Source organism: Nomascus leucogenys, chromosome 20 (assembly GCF_006542625.1).
Source record: "Nomascus leucogenys isolate Asia chromosome 20, Asia_NLE_v1, whole genome shotgun sequence".
Taxonomy (NCBI): domain Eukaryota; kingdom Metazoa; phylum Chordata; class Mammalia; order Primates; family Hylobatidae; genus Nomascus; species Nomascus leucogenys.
In genome coordinates this window covers 16,433,150-16,448,666 of record NC_044400.1, presented here as the reverse complement: position 1 = coordinate 16,448,666, position 15,517 = coordinate 16,433,150, and the positions used below count along the sequence as shown (strand labels likewise).

At 41.4% G+C, this 15,517-nt stretch overlaps 2 protein-coding genes and 1 pseudogene across 6 annotated transcripts in view; 1 reads left to right on the top strand and 2 right to left on the bottom strand.

The window, feature by feature from the left end:
- ZRANB3 (zinc finger RANBP2-type containing 3) overlaps positions 1–9,648 on the bottom strand; it is a 298,807-nt gene extending 289,159 nt beyond the window's left edge. The window contains exon 1 of the mRNA XM_030801279.1: positions 9,563–9,648. The gene's annotated coding sequence lies outside the window, so the exon portion shown is untranslated. The remainder of the gene's footprint in view (positions 1–9,562) is intronic.
- Positions 3,475–4,861, bottom strand: LOC100585733 (annotated as a pseudogene).
- Positions 9,649–10,380: 732 nt separating the features above from the next.
- R3HDM1 (R3H domain containing 1) overlaps positions 10,381–15,517 on the top strand; it is a 198,949-nt gene continuing 193,812 nt past the window's right edge. For all 5 annotated transcript variants that reach the window (XM_003267601.4, XM_012502532.2, XM_030801256.1 and 2 more), the window contains exon 1: positions 10,381–10,553. The gene's annotated coding sequence lies outside the window, so the exon portion shown is untranslated. The remainder of the gene's footprint in view (positions 10,554–15,517) is intronic.

Genomic DNA, 15,517 nt, shown 5'->3' with positions numbered 1-15,517 from the left:
AGGAAAACTGTTTTCAGGTTGCAACAGACAAGGCAAAAAACCTTTAGCAGTGAAACTGAAAAGATTCAGGAAGTATATCAGAGGCAAAGCAAACAGCACCTGCTGATGCAGTACATGTAGAGAATAACAGAAATGTAGAATCAAAATGTGGACCTAGAGTGATGGAGTTAGTGATGCAATTGGCTGGGATGGTGAGGACTACAGAATAAATAAATTGGGGAGAAAAAAAATCCATAGATTTTCTTTGAGATGGCTATAAGATACGAAGTGGAAATGTTGGGTATGCTTGAAAATACATGAGTCTGAAGTTCCTATAGGGAGAGATAGAGGCTGGATACACACGAGAAATATCAGACACTTTCCCAGCCTGCCTTAGAGCTACTAATCAGGTATACCTATTGTGGACTTTAGAAAGTCAAAACTCAAAGGAGCAGAGATTAAGTAAAATTCCTTCTGGCAAGGCTAACAGCAGCAGAAAACCATGTCCACTTTCCAGAAGTAACAGGAGTTTCAGAAGCACTTTTTAGGGTCAATGGGATAAAGGATGCAATGTTTTAGGGTGGAACACTGGCGAGAAGTAAAAAATTTTAAAAAAAATTTGCTATCATCTTTATTCAGGACTCCTTTTTTTTTCTTTGCTGGGTACAGTGACTCATCCCTGTAATCCCAACACTTTGGGAGGTTGAGGCAGAATAGCTTGAGGTCAGGAGCTGAAGATCAGCCAGGGCAAACAGCAAGATCTTGTTATAAAATTAGCCGGTTGTAGGGGTGCATGCCTGTAGTCCCAACTACTTGGGAGGCTTGAGGACTGCTTGAGCCCAGGAATTTGAGCTATGATCTTGTCACTGCACTCCAGCATGGATGACAGAGCAAGACTACATCAAGAAAAGAAAGAAAGGAAAAGAAGGAAAGGGAAAGAAAAGAAAGAGAGAGAATAACAAAACAAAACAAAACGACTCCTTTTCATTTTACTTACTCGGTAAAAAATTTTAATAGACACTCCAAAAAAATCTGGTAAATTGGGGTCATTTTACCACTTACACGATTTATGTTTATGAGGACTGACTCAGGCACAATATTTGGTTTTTTGTTTTTGTTTTTCTTTTCTTTTGAGACGGAATCTCGCTCTGTTGCCCAGGCTGGAGTGCAGTGGCGCGATCTCTGCTCACTGCAAGCTCCGCCTCCTGGGTTCACACCATTCTCCTGCCTCAGCCTCCCGAGTAGCTGGGACTACAGGCGCACGCCGCCACACCCGGCTAATTTTTTGTATTTTTAGTAGAGACGGGGTTTCACCGTGTTAGCCAGGATGGTCTCAATCTCCTGATCTTGTGATCCACCCGCCTCGGCCTCCCAAAGTGCTGGGATTACAGGTGTGAGCCACCGTGCCTGGCCAAGGCACAATATTTGTAAAAATAAACAATGAAACTAAAGTTATGTTAATCAAAAATTTGTTTTAATAGGCACAAATAAGAGAAAACAACAAATATGAAGATAAAAGAAATCTAAAACATTATGAAAATGTACAGAAAAAAATTTCAGTTGAACTTAAGATTATAGTGTGGTTCACTGATGATTTAAACAGACATTTGGATAAAGAACTTAAAAATATGTAGTGGTACAATCTAATGAATAGAACATGAATGTTTTTGTTAATCCTAAAAATAATTTTTATTCTTTTCTATTTATAGGGTCTAAAGTAAAAAAGGTGTAATAAAGAATATCTCATGTAGGTTCAGCCATATAGTTTTAATTGCTACAAAAAGTCAGTTGTAATCCACATTACAATAAAAGAAAATGCACATTTTATCTTCATTCTAGATTACCAAGAAATTAACAGTTACAATAATGTGCATACCTTTTAATAATGAATACTTTATTCAGTTCAGAGGTTTAGCTTAAAAGGTTTTATTCAATATATATACACTAATTTGCTTATAGTAAGGCGGGGGGAGCCTATCAAAATGAAACCAGCAATACATAACTAAAAAAAAAATTTTCTTCCAGAAATATTTTAATAAACATTGACCATTTCCAAGAAACACCCACTGCATGCCCATCAATTAAAGAGAACCATAACAAAATAGAAAATTTACCATATGGCTATGATTTAAAGAAAAAAAATGTGGACAGGAGCACATCAGCAAAGTCCATTATTAAAGTCACATTCCTTCTTATGGGCTATGAATAGGAGTCCAATTAGATACCAGAATAAAACTTACTACAAATGCTGAACCATTTAGGTCAAAGAACCTCTATAGAAGCATCTGTCTTCAAAGGAATTCTAGTTTGAGACTCAATTTTAGAAAAAGGTATAACAAATATGTTAACAGAAGACATACAAGGTGATAAAAGAGGGTTTCTACAATTCCCCACATGAAGTATAAGTCAACCATAGCAAAACCTAATAAAACAAATCTAGATATTAAAAACAATATCTGAACCTAATAAAACAAATCTAAATATATTAAAAAGTTATTTTTCTTTACACAATTGCTGAGACTAAAATCAAAGATAAACAGAAGGCACAACAGTTTTGTTCTGGTTGTTATCTGGGTTTTGGGAATATTTTGTCTTTTGTTTTTTTACAAATACAAATTAAACATGAAAAAACTCTACTTCAAAAAAACTAACAGTTCAAGAAAAGCTCATCCAGTTGCATTCTAGACATTTAAAACCTATATCACAATATAATAAAAACAGTAGGTTTCAGAATTGTTTCGTGATCCTATATCAAAAGAAAAATTCTATTCCTTTTATTCAGTTTTTAAACATACCAGCGAGAATCAAAATTGCCAAATTTTCCAAATTTTAAATATACCAGTGAGAATCAAACTTGTCAAATTTTCCAAACCCACTGTAAGGTTTTCGAAGTGTTTTGTGATCCTATATCAAAAGAAAAATTCTATTCCTTTTATTCAGTTTTTAAACATACCAGTGAGAATCAAAATTGTTAAATTTTCCAATGGCAATTTCTCCACACCAGAAAGTGGTCATGACTCTCAAAGAAGAAACAATTTGGGGTTTTCCTGCCTTCAAAATGTTATCAAATCCTGTATTTCTCACAGGCTTTTGAAACACACAGAAAGTAAGAAATATTCCAATGAATGAAATGTTACCAAATGTCAGTAATACGCAAGACACATTCCTTCGGGGAAATGGCTGTTAGAAAAAAAATCCAGTCTGTACATGCAAAATAAGCAAGGAAATCCAGTCTTTTTTTCTTCTTCTTCTTGAAAAATCCGTTACTCCTAAAATATCATTCCACAAAATTGGAAGTGAAAGACTAAAGGTCAGGAAAGGGAAGAGAGGGAGAAGGAGCACATACCATTAACACACAAAAGAAGTAAAATTATACTAACTTAAGCAGTTTATAACAAACTGGGGTCATACTCCAAGATACCAAAGGCTGGTCGAAGAAATTCACCATTCTGTAGGAACTAGGGTTTGTATGGCCACGTGAAGATCCATGAAGATTCACTGCCATGGAGCAAGCCCTCTTCCCACTTCAAATCCTGCTTTCTGCACCATGCCTCCACGGGGAGGGCCTCTCATTTCACCACCCAGCCCACATAGAGGGCCTCCAGGTCCCCTAAGGTAATCATCTCGTCGGTCCCCTTCCCTGGCAGCTCGAGTCTTCTTCTCTTCCACATTCAGACGGACCTCACCTCTGAACATGATGGGCCTGTTGCTAAGGACCTTCTGAACAGGCTCAGAATCATCAAACACAACAAAACCAAAACTGGGTAATTTCCCACCACTGTTAATACGCAACTCCACCACGTTCCCATAATTTTGAAAGAAATCTTTAAGCTCTGATTTGTCCACTTCATGAAGCAGGTTGCCAAAGAAGAGTTGATGACTGTCAGGGTGTCTCACCATTCTTTGGGGTTCAATGTCACCTTGCTCACCAGTCTCACAGATTGGTCTGGGTCCCTTTTGGGGAGGAATATTTATTCGTTGTTCTCACATCCTTTGATCCCTTTGAGGTCTCTGTTGTGGAATCTGAGATTCAGGCTTAGACTGTACAGGGCTGTGAAGCTAGTACTTTACCAACATAAGGAGGTATCCCAGTAACTGGAACAGCTCCACTGGGTTGAAGGTTGTTACTGGTCTCAGATACCCAAGAAAATGTCCTCAGGTCTTCCCATACTGTCTGAGATATGTCTGCAGGTGCTGGAGAAGAACTCTTCTGAGCATCCTCAGGAGCAGTTTCTTCTAATACTAGCTCAGACTTTTCCTCTTGGATTTCAGATACACATTCTTATTCTGGTTCTGGTTCAGGATCAGGCTCCAGTTCAGCAACTGGCTCCTCTAAATGTTCTTCCATGTCATTACTGACAACTGCCCGATCATAGAAAGTTCCAGAATCATCAGGTACCACCTGAGGTGTTTGCTGTCTTTTCTTTGGGTTCCTCTACTACTTCTTCAGACTCCTCCTGAGGCCTCCAAAGACCTCATCTTGCTCTCTGAAGATATCATTGTGAACATAGAACTGATTTGCAACAGACCCCTCAAGAGCAAGTACAAACATCTGCATGAATCTCCTCAAAGCCTGGTTGTTGTTAGACAGAAGCCCCAACACCTGGACTACCACACCATCATTTAGCTTGGCATAGGCATCAACATGGAGAATCTTGGTGTGGCATTTGGTGAAGTTTCGTGACATCACTTTCCTGTGGATTTCTTTCTGTCCGTAAACTGCATCTGCTGGCTTTCTATTTGAATCCAATCCCCCATGGATATAAGAAGAGTTCCTTCCATAAAATCTATGCAGCATGTCTGGGGCCTGGTTCAGCAGTGGGTAATGCTGTCTCACAAATTCCCACCCAACCAGCAGGGGACTAGCCTTTTCCATCACCATTTTTTTGGTCAATTCAACCTGGGGGGAAAAAGTCAAATATGTCCAAACCTGTGCGGCTGAATTAGAGAGGAACTAGCTCTGCTACACAGCACTGATGATGGCAGAAACCCCTCACTCAACTGTGTCTACACCAGCAACATTAGCTCACTATATATTAGGCTCACTAAAATAAAGGCCTAGGCTGGGCGTGGTGGCTCACGCCTGTAATCCTAGCACTTTGGGAGGCTGAGGTGGGTGGATCACTTGAGGTCGGGAGTTCAAGACCATCCTGGCCAATATGGCGAAATCCCGTCTCTACTAAAAATACAAAAATTAGCTGGCATGGTGGCTCGTGCCTATAGTCCCAGCTACTTGGGGGGAGCTGAGGAAGGAGAATCGCTTGAACCTGGGAGGAGGAGGTTGCAGTGGGCTGAGATCACACCATTGCACTCTGGCCTGGGCAACAAGAGCAAAACTCTGTCTCAAAAAAAAGGAAATCCTATCATGCTCTGTACAGATGAACCTTGAAGACATTATGGAAAGTAAAATAAATTAGCCACAAAAAGTGAAATAGTGTACTACATGATTCCACTTACAAGGTATCTAAAGTATGTAGTCAAATTCAGAAACAGAAAGTAGAATGGTGGCTGTGGGGCAAAAGATACAGGGGAGATGCAGTTGTTGTTTGATAAGTATAGAATTTCACATCTGCAAGATGAAAAAGTTCTAGATATCTATTGCACAAGGTACATTTAATTGCACTTGAGGACTAAGCTCTGAATTTTTTTTTTTTTTTTTTTTGAGACAGTCTCACTCTGTCGCCCAGGCTGGCGTACAGTGGCACTATCTCGGCTAACCGCAACCTCCGCCTCCCAGGTTCAAGCCATTCTCCTGCCTCAGCCTCCCGAGTAGCTGGGATTACGGGTGCCCGCCACCACACTCAGCTAATTTTTGTATTTTGAGTAGAGACAGGGTTTCCCCTTGTTGGCCAGACTGGTCTTGAACTCCTGACCTCAAGTAATCTACCTGCCTTGGCCTCCCAAAGTGCTGGGATTACAGGCGTGAGCCAATGAGCCCAACCTGATTTTTTTATCTTACCCAAATTCCTAAGGGGTCTAGGGAGTCATGCCCTACAAACCATAAATTCTTATCAGGTGGGTTTTATTTGACACTATATATTGTGATTTACTTTTCAATCTGACTGTGGCGTAACATTATGAGACAAGGAAGAAATATTTACCCCAAAATATATTTCCTTGCCATACCTTAAAATTGTCCTGCAGTCTCTTGTGGGAAAAATCCATATTCTACAGTGAATCCCCTTCCCCCTTTGTTTTCCTACCTTTCTTCCCAAATCCAGCAGATAATCAACTAAGAGCCAGACACCCTTTTAAATCCAATAAAAAACAACCTGCTCTCTCTGAAGTCTGCTATCTAAGAGCTTCCTCTGCACAATAAAACTTGGTCTCCACAATCCTTTATCTTTAACCTGAGCATTCCTTTCTGTCCATCCCAGGTCTTCAGACAACCTCAACCAATTGTCAACCAGAAAATGTTTAAATTTACCTATAGCCTGGAAGTCCCCACTTTTGAGTTGTCCCACCTTTCTAAACCAAACCAATGCATTTATTAAATGTATTTGATTGACGTCTCATGCCTTCCTAAAATACATAAAACCAAGCTGTACCCCAACCACCTTGGGCACATGTTCTCAGGACCTCCCAAGGGCTATGTCATGGGCCATGGTCACTCATATTTGGCTCAGTATAAATCTCCTCATATTTTACAGTTTGATTCTTTTTGTCAACAATCATCTGGCACCCACACATGGGGCCTCAGAGAAGATTCAGGGTCATACTATACATTTAAAAATGGTTAAGATGACCAGGCATGGTGGCTCACACCTATAATCCCAGCACTTTGGGAGGCCGAGGTGGGTGGATCACTTGAGGTCAGGAGTTCGAGACCAGCCTGGGCAACATGGTGAAACCCTGTCTCTACTAAAAATACAAAAGTTAGCCAGGCACGGTGGCACACGCCTGTAATCCCAGGTACTCAGGAGGTTGAGACAGGAGAATCGCTTGAACCCAGGAGGCAGAGGTTGCAGTGAGCCACTGTACTCCAGCCTGGGTGACAGAGCAAGACTCTGTCTCAAAATAAAAAAAGAAAAAAAAATGGTTAAGATGATAAATTGTGTTATGAGTTCTTAACACAATAAAAAATTATTAATTGAAAACAATGTAAATAGCCATCAGTAGGGAATTGGTTATGCTAGAGCTATACAATAAAGTAGCCATCAAAAATGATAATACTGTTATCTATTCAGCCACACCCATAGCCCATTGTTGCAAGTTTTTTCAATTTAAAAAAAGCAAAGCATTATATCATTAAAACATGTGTCCATACCTATAACTAAAGACAGAGATATGTGTAAACAGTGGCATCCCTTGGTAATAGAATTGCAGATGACCTTTACTTTCTTTTTTATATTTTCTCGTGTGGACTAAGTATTATGTACATGGCAAAAGATGGCTTAAAAGAAGAAGTGACTGCCACCACTGGCTCCAGAATCCTGGGATGGAATTTTGTTTCCCTCATCACTATGTGTCTGGCACATGTTGAAGGATTAATAAAAATTTGAGAGGCAAGATGAACAGTGGTTAAGAGTTCAGGAATCAGACAGGCCTGGATATGACTCTCAACTCAAATTTATTTAATAGGGGCCTCAGACCTTAAAGATCTTTTTTTTTTTTTTTTTTTCGGTTTGTTTGAGACACTCTCCTGTGTTGCCCCAGGCTGGAGTGCAGTGGCTCAATCACAGCTCATTGCAGCTTTGACCTCCTGGGCCCCAGCGATTCCCTCACCTCAGCCTCCTGTGTAGCCGGACCACAGTTGTGCACCACCATGCCCAGCTAATTTTTTTATTTTTTGTAAAGACCGAGCTTTCCTATGTAGCCCAGGCTGGTCTAGAACTGCTAGACTCAAGTGATTCTCTACCTTGACATCTCAAAGTGCTGGGATTACAGGTGTGAGCCACCAGGTCAGACCTCTACAAGTCTTATTTACCTTCATTGAGCCTCACTTTCTTCAAATATAAAAATGTCAAGAAGACTGACAGTTTGTCACAAGGAAAATGTACTTATCACACATAACATCATTTCTGGCTCAGATGAAACTCAATAAAATGATAGCGATCATTACTATTCAGTGACTCGATTTACACTGGAAGAACTCCTGACACAAACAAATAAAAAAAAAAAAACTAAGCATCTACAGTAGACTGCATTGCTAAATTATCACTGAATATCCTAATTGCATTAAAAAGCAAGAGACAACACTTTGCCTGGTAGATCTACAAAAATGTCTTGCTGCAAGGTATGGTTACATGCCTATATCTAGCAGGATTACACTGTAAAATTTACCATCTATTTTGTATATAAACATCACTCATGAGTATTGGACACAGATCAGTGCTTTGGTAAAAATAATGCAAAGAGGAAAACGTGCTCATTTTAATCCAAAGGTAGAATGTAAAGAAGGGACCAAATAAACATACAAAATGTGACTAAAGAAGACTTGACTTAGATTAAAAGAGTAAGTGACATTACAATTTTGTTTAGCCTCTCTCTTCCTCACAACTTTTGGACAAGGAGCCTCTTTTTAGGCACTGCTCTACCCACAAAGTCTGGTATAGTACCCAATAGAGTGTAGGCGCTCATACCATAAATACAAGAGGATTTATAAGAGAAAATCTCAGTAAAATCATGGGGTAAACTGAATTAGAATTTATCTGAGAAAGTCTCAGTCAAAATAATAAAGGAAAGAGTTTAAGAATAAAGGGCGCACCCATAGGGAGGGAAAAAGCCTTTTCTGTAACTTGTATCTCCTTTATTCAATCAGTTTTCCTGCGGACCTTAAATGGAATGTCCAAAAGCATATATACAGTCGCCCTTGAACTCTGAAGGAGGCATAAACCAGGGCCTGACGTGCTAAGATTATTAGGCTGTGGTCTCCTTAATCTTTTTAGTGATGCCTTTATCCCAGCACTTTGGGAGGCCAAGATGGGCGGATCACGAGGTCAGGAGATCGAGACCATCCTGGCCAACATGGTGAAACCCCGTCTCTACTAAAAATACAAAAAATTAGCTGGGCGGAGTGGCGCGCGCCTGTAATCCCAGCTACTCGGGAGGCTGAGACAGGAGAATGGCGTGAACCCGGGAGGCGGGGGTTGCAGTGAGCCGAGATCCCACCACTGCACTCCAGCCTGGCGACAGAGCAAGACTCCGTCTCAAAAAAAAAAAAAAAAAGTGTGTCTGTAAATGTAGTTTAGAACTTCGGAGCCCTGTCTTTACAGTTCAAACTGACCACGCGAAGACTAAAGGCATTAGAGGTACTTTCTACAAATTTAGCCGTGCAATCTAACAGCGAGCAGGCCGAGACGCCCGCGATTGAAGGCCGGGGTGCAGAAAGCATGAAGGCCCTGGAAATTACCCCCATCCCACGTCACCCACTCTTTCTTAAAATGCCATTAAATTCCGTTCAACTTTTTATCTCCCATGCAAGAAACTAGCGACTTGCCAGCCACGCCACTTCCAGACAGTCACACCTGGCGTATTCGCTGCAGAATCTCCAACTCCCGCCACAGGTTTGGAACGTGTCCGCCCCTAAGCGGAAGTGACGTTCGACGGGACAACGTGAAAGTAGATGAGTTTAAATACGTACTAATAATTTAAAACCCCTATGGTATTTTGAGGAAACTCTTCTGGCTACCCTTCTTCCATCATTTCTCTCCTGTTAGGGTTGCGAAAAGGGATCTGTACAGCCTCGCGACAACTCGTTCTCCGCCCTAATTCCAAGTCATTCAAAACTCTGTCCCTTTTCATTGGCTGAAGCGGCGGCACGGGTACCTCTCAGGAACTACAATTCCAGCCAAGCACCGCGACAAGTGAACGGAGGAGAGGTTATGGGTAAGGGAAAAGCATGTTGGGAATTGTAGTCGGCTCCAGGCCGAAAAGAGAAATCACCCCGCCCTCCGCCACTGAGGCTGGAGAAACCAGGTGTTCGTTTCAGAACCCGTTAGCGCTAAGGGGAGGAGCCAAGCCCTTAAACAGCATGCCTCACTTCGCCCCACATGGAGGATAATTTTCCTTTACCCCTAAAAAGTACTATAAATACCCCCTGAGGAGATATGGTTGTCTTTTAAATACCTCGAGTCAGTAAAAACTCACGAAACTCCCTCACCTCAGGTTCCAACTCGTGGGAAAAGGTAGCTCTTTACAAGTGGGCAAAATGGCTGTCCTCCTAGTCTTACCATTGGTTGGCTTTTGCGTCCTTCAAGGGCGGTTACTTATCACGGATTGGTTCTGTTTCTCTTGAGGTTGGAGGAAGATTTGGCACTGCTCTCCGCGGCCTGGGAGGAGGTAAAGGGGTGGAGAGAAGACAGTTTTTTCAAGCGTGATTGGGCAAAGCTCATGTCACTCCGGAGACGTACAACCTATGAGTAGTCGGCTGCCGCTCAAAGAGAACGAAGAGGCGGGGCTAGTGCGTGGTGGGAAGGGGCGGGATTCTGCCAGCCACGGCTGCCGCTGGAGCCGGTGTCCGGGCTGGTGATGGGGTTAATTCCCTTTCGTAAGACTCTTACTTGCACCCACCCAGCCCCGCCGTCGCCCCGCCGCGCCGCGCTCCAACCGCCTCCTCCTCCTCAGTAACGCGGGTAAGAGATGCCCTCCCCTCCCCCGTCCAGCTCCCCGGGAATAACGCGCCTCGCTCCCCTCCCCCGCCCGCCAACCGGTAGCGCTAACGGAGAAGGAGGCAGGCAGGGGGAGAGATGTGGTGTGTGAAAAGGTGGCCTTCCCCGCCGGGTCGTCGGCGCTTCAGCCAGGGCCTTCTGACGTCCCGCTGCTGCCAGCCTGCCGTTAGGTCGGGTTCCGAGTGAGCCAGGCTCGCCTGGCCCGCGGCTGCGGCTGCAGCTGCAGCCACTACCTTGAGCCCACCGCCCCCACCCGGGGGCCATGTGAAAAGCAAACCCCTCGAGGCCTAGCGGAGGAGGCAGGGGAAAGGTTCCTGAGTCCCTGCCATGGCTGCTGCTGCTGCCTCCGCGGCTGCTCTTGCAGCCCCAGGGACTCGGGAGCCAGCCACAGCAGGCCTGTCAGGAGCATGGCACTGCTCTCACGGGTGGCTGGCGCCGGTGCCCCGGGCTCCCCCGGCCGCCCCACGGCCGCATCCCCTGGCCTTGCACCAAGAGAATTTTCAGCTTCGACCGGATGGTAAAATGTAGGTACATTTTCCCTGTGGTACCAGAAAAAGCACAGTGGGAATATTAAAAAGAAAGTTGAATGACTGTCAGTGCCACGGTCCCCCGAGATCAGATTTACACACGTTTTGGTGCCTGAGCCTTAGGCTGCCAACAAATCTTTGTGTGCTTTGAAGTTTTTTGGTGTTTTGTTTTCTTTTGTTGTTGTGACTAGGTGCAAAGGGTGACTCTGTTGAGCTTGTTTTTATAAAGAAACTTAAATTATTGGGACTATCATGCTCCGTGTGTAATTGTCCTGGGATAGTAAGTTAACTAAGTAAAAGGTGAAGAGGTGCTTTCCCAATTAGGATTAGTGAACAGCAAATGGTTTTTCTAATAAAATTTTCTAAATATATATATATATATATTCATGGTTATAGTTTACCTGAAAAGGGTAACTGTAAGAAACCCTTTTTTAGCTTACATGTCATTGATGACAAAAACTTTTAAATGAAAAGATGGTTAAAGTCAAACTGAAAGTCTACCCATTTATAATATGTGAAACAAGATCTTCTAAGTAATAGGATACCAGTCTAACAGGAATAATTGGACACGTCTCAATTTCTAAAAATTTGGCATATTTGGCTATTTTTAGGGCATTCTATTATGATTTCTTCATCACATTTTGATGGAGTGCTCGTCTTTTCAAATACCACTCTGCTTTTATGCCTGGAAGAATATGTCTTTAAATCGTGGATTCTATAGTCTGTAGGAGACATAACTGTGATCAGAGATAAAATTCTAGGCCCATTTCTGAGGTTTACTTGTTAGCAGAATAAACTTGGGTTCTGAAGAAATATCTGAGTTTTGATCATTTCTTCAGGGTCTGAGAAGACTATGGTGGCTTTATGATCTTCTATATTCCATAACTAGTACATCCAGATACAGAATTGACATAGATACATTCAGGTCCTGGAGGAAATTTGGGTATCTATTAAAAAATGAAAATTGCCAGCCATGTAGTAGTCACCTGTAGTCCCTGCTACTCAGGAGTGTGAGGTGAGAGGATCACTTGAGCCCAGGACTTCAAGGCCAGCCTAGGCAATATAGCAGAACATCGTCTCAAAAAAATGAAGAAATAAATACATAGCCTTGGAAGGCAAGTCCCCTGAGATCCCCACAAAGTTCTTGTAACATATATTGCCAGCTGCCAGCATAGTATTTTCCAAAACTTAAGAGTTAATTGATAAATTATACAATCGATACTTTCACATCTTGGGTGATTTATATAGAGAAAGGGCTGTTGAAAATTTAGGAGTCTTCTACATTTTCTTCCTGGCTGTTGGATCCCTCCATAAACCTCAGTTCGGTTTCCTCATCTGTAAAATGAGGATGATAATGCTTAACTTCGGGAGTTATGAAAATTAGAGATAAATATATAATAACGGCCGGGCGCAGTGGCTCACCTGTAATCCCAGCACTTTGGGAGGCTGAGGCTGGCAGATCACCTGAGGTCGGGAGTTGGAGACCAGCCTGACCAACATGGAGAAACCTCGTCTCTACTGAAAATACAAAAAATTAGTCGCGCGTGGTGGCGGGCACCTGTAATCTCAGCTACTCGGGAGGCTGAGACAGGATAATCGCTTGAACCTGGGAGGCAGCGGGAGTCAAGATCAGGCCATTGAACTCCAGCCTGGGCAACAAGAGCGAAACTCCATCTTAAAAATAAAACAGAAAATTAGAGATAAAGTATGTAAATCCCCTAGCATTGTGCCTGACACAGTTTGTGCAATTAAATATTAACTGTTGTTATTTTCATGCATATTTAGAGAATGGGTTTGTTGTTCATATGCTGAGGGTGTTGTTGCAGCCTTGGAACACATTCTGTTACTGAAGAGTACCATGGGTGTATTAATTTATATAGTGACTTAAGCACAGTTTGCGTCTAGTTATTTTTGATTAGCTTATGGAAGTTTTTTTGACTTTGAATTAAAATGCAAGTGTCTGTGGAATACATTTCAAATGGATTATTGGGAATAAAAATTAGTGTACTCCATGTAGTGGTTAACTATTGTAATATCTTTTAAATTTTATTTAGCTGATATATGTTTCAAGCTCTAGTTTATATACTTGCTATCCATATTCATTGTGCTACCAGATGACATTTGAACTGTTTAATACAGAGTTAAGATTAAGCAAATCATTTGAAATTGTTATGACCATATGTGACTACAGTTTTGTTGCTGTTCTTTTTAATTCTCCTTATTTATCAACACTTGAGTGTTTCGTTTCTGTGAAACAACTTGTGGGAGATGCTATTCCTTTCTCTTCCGAGCATTTCTGAAAATTTACTGAGTCTTCACACATAATAGTGTTCTTGGAATTTGTATAGTTAAACAAATTTAAGGTTAGCATGAAGACAGTTATATTATGAAGTCTTTCTGACAGGAATGTCCAGTTAGGGTTCAAGACAAGCTGCACCTTATGCAAAATAACGAGCTGAGGTATATATGGTGGGCCTCCCAAGTCAATGGACCTCGTACAAATGGGTGCTCCTCCAAGGAGGTCTTACATGACAGTAGCAATAGAAAATTATATAAACTTGAAATAAGCTTTGTCAAATATTATGCAGAAGATGTGCATTGCCATGCCTTGCAAGTAATAGGGTTTTTTCTTCTCTTTTGAACTGCTGCTTTAGTATACCTAATTACATCCATTTGAGTTAGTATTAAGTTTTAGTTTCTCAGAAATAAAGTGGTGAAAATTGGTAGCAGTTTTGTTTTTCCCATTCTTGAAAATGTTACAGTGATAAGCAAGGCTCGATAGGTTTGTAAAATACTGTTGCTTTTTGAATTAGAAAATTTCACTATTGACTTTCCATATTCTATTGTAAATAAGTTGGGGAATTAGTGTGTCGAGGAGGTGTGGTAACAAATGGTAATGTAATTTTCAAATAGCTATTGCAGCACCAAACCACAGAATCAATGCTCTGTCTTTATAACCACATTTGCATATAGGGATAATAATTTATTTCTTACAACTTAAGATAACTAAAATGAAGGGCCAGGCGGGGTGGCTCACGCCTTTAATCCCAGCACTTTGGGAGGCCGCGGTGGGCGGATCACAGGGTCAGCAGTTCGAGACCAGCCTGGCCAGTATGGTGAAACCCTATCTCTACTAAAAATACAAAAATTAGTAGGGCGTGTTGGCAGGTGCCTGTAGTCCCAGCTACTCGGGAGGCTGAGGCAGGGCAATCACTTAAACACGGGAGGCGGAGGTTGCAGTGAGCTGAGATTGCACCACTGCACTCCAGCCTGGCGACAGAGCAAGACTTTGTCTCAAAAATAAATAAATAAGTAAATAAAATGAGATGGCTGTTGTGAAGAGAAGGAAGTCAGTTTTTTCTCAGTATAATTGTAAACTAAAAAAAATTAAATCATCTTCCACTTAATCCCTGAGACTTCCCGTAATGTTTAATAATATGGACATGTGCAAAGAATTAAATCGTATAATTAAACAAAATTTTGTCAAGTTAACTTTGCTTCTCAAATAAGGAAGTTGTATAATTAAACACATTTGCTTGTACCTAATAAGACATTAGCATCAACATGAATGTATATCATTTCCAGAATTTAATTCAATTAGTTATTGGCTGAGGGATGAAATAGAGATGAAACGAAATCCTGGCCCAAAGCTAGTTTTGTACCTTATTTTCCAGCAATTTGGTTTTTTTATATCTAGATTTTATCTTTAATGTTTTCTCTCATCTCTATACACACCTATTAACTTAAATTTCTTTTTCTGAGAATTTTGAAAGCCTATAGTTTATGATCTTTTTTCCCTCTTTGCCTTGTGAATTTTATATTTGTGAGTTTTTTCCAAATTTGTACCTGTCAGCTCACTTCTTTAGAAAAGTTGTAAGGTTTTTGAGCCCCCTTATTTCATTTTTTATTTTTTTAAGAGACAGGGTTTTACCCTGTCACCCAGACTGGAGTGCAGCGACAGGATCATAGTTCACCACAGCTTTGAACTCTGAGGCTCAAGGGAGCATCCCATCTTATGCTCCCAAGTAACTAGGACTACAAGCTTGTAACTAGGACTACAAGCTTGTCACTAGGACTACAGGCACATGGCTAATTTTTTAATTTAGTAGAGACAGGTTCTTACTGTGTTACCCAGGCTGGCCTCCCACCTCCTGGGCTCAAGCGATCCTCCTGCCTTGGCCTGCCAAAGTGCTGGAATTACAGGCATAAGCCACTGCACCCAGCCTATTTCATAAATAGTAGATTGTACAGCATGTTTAAATGATGTCTGCTTTACTGAAGTTTTTATCTACAACTCCCTATAACGACTTCATCTGCAAAAAAAATTAGGTAGAGAAAATAAACTACATTCGTTTTTATTCTTGACCATTCTCGAGAGGGAATAACTTGATATTGTCTCAT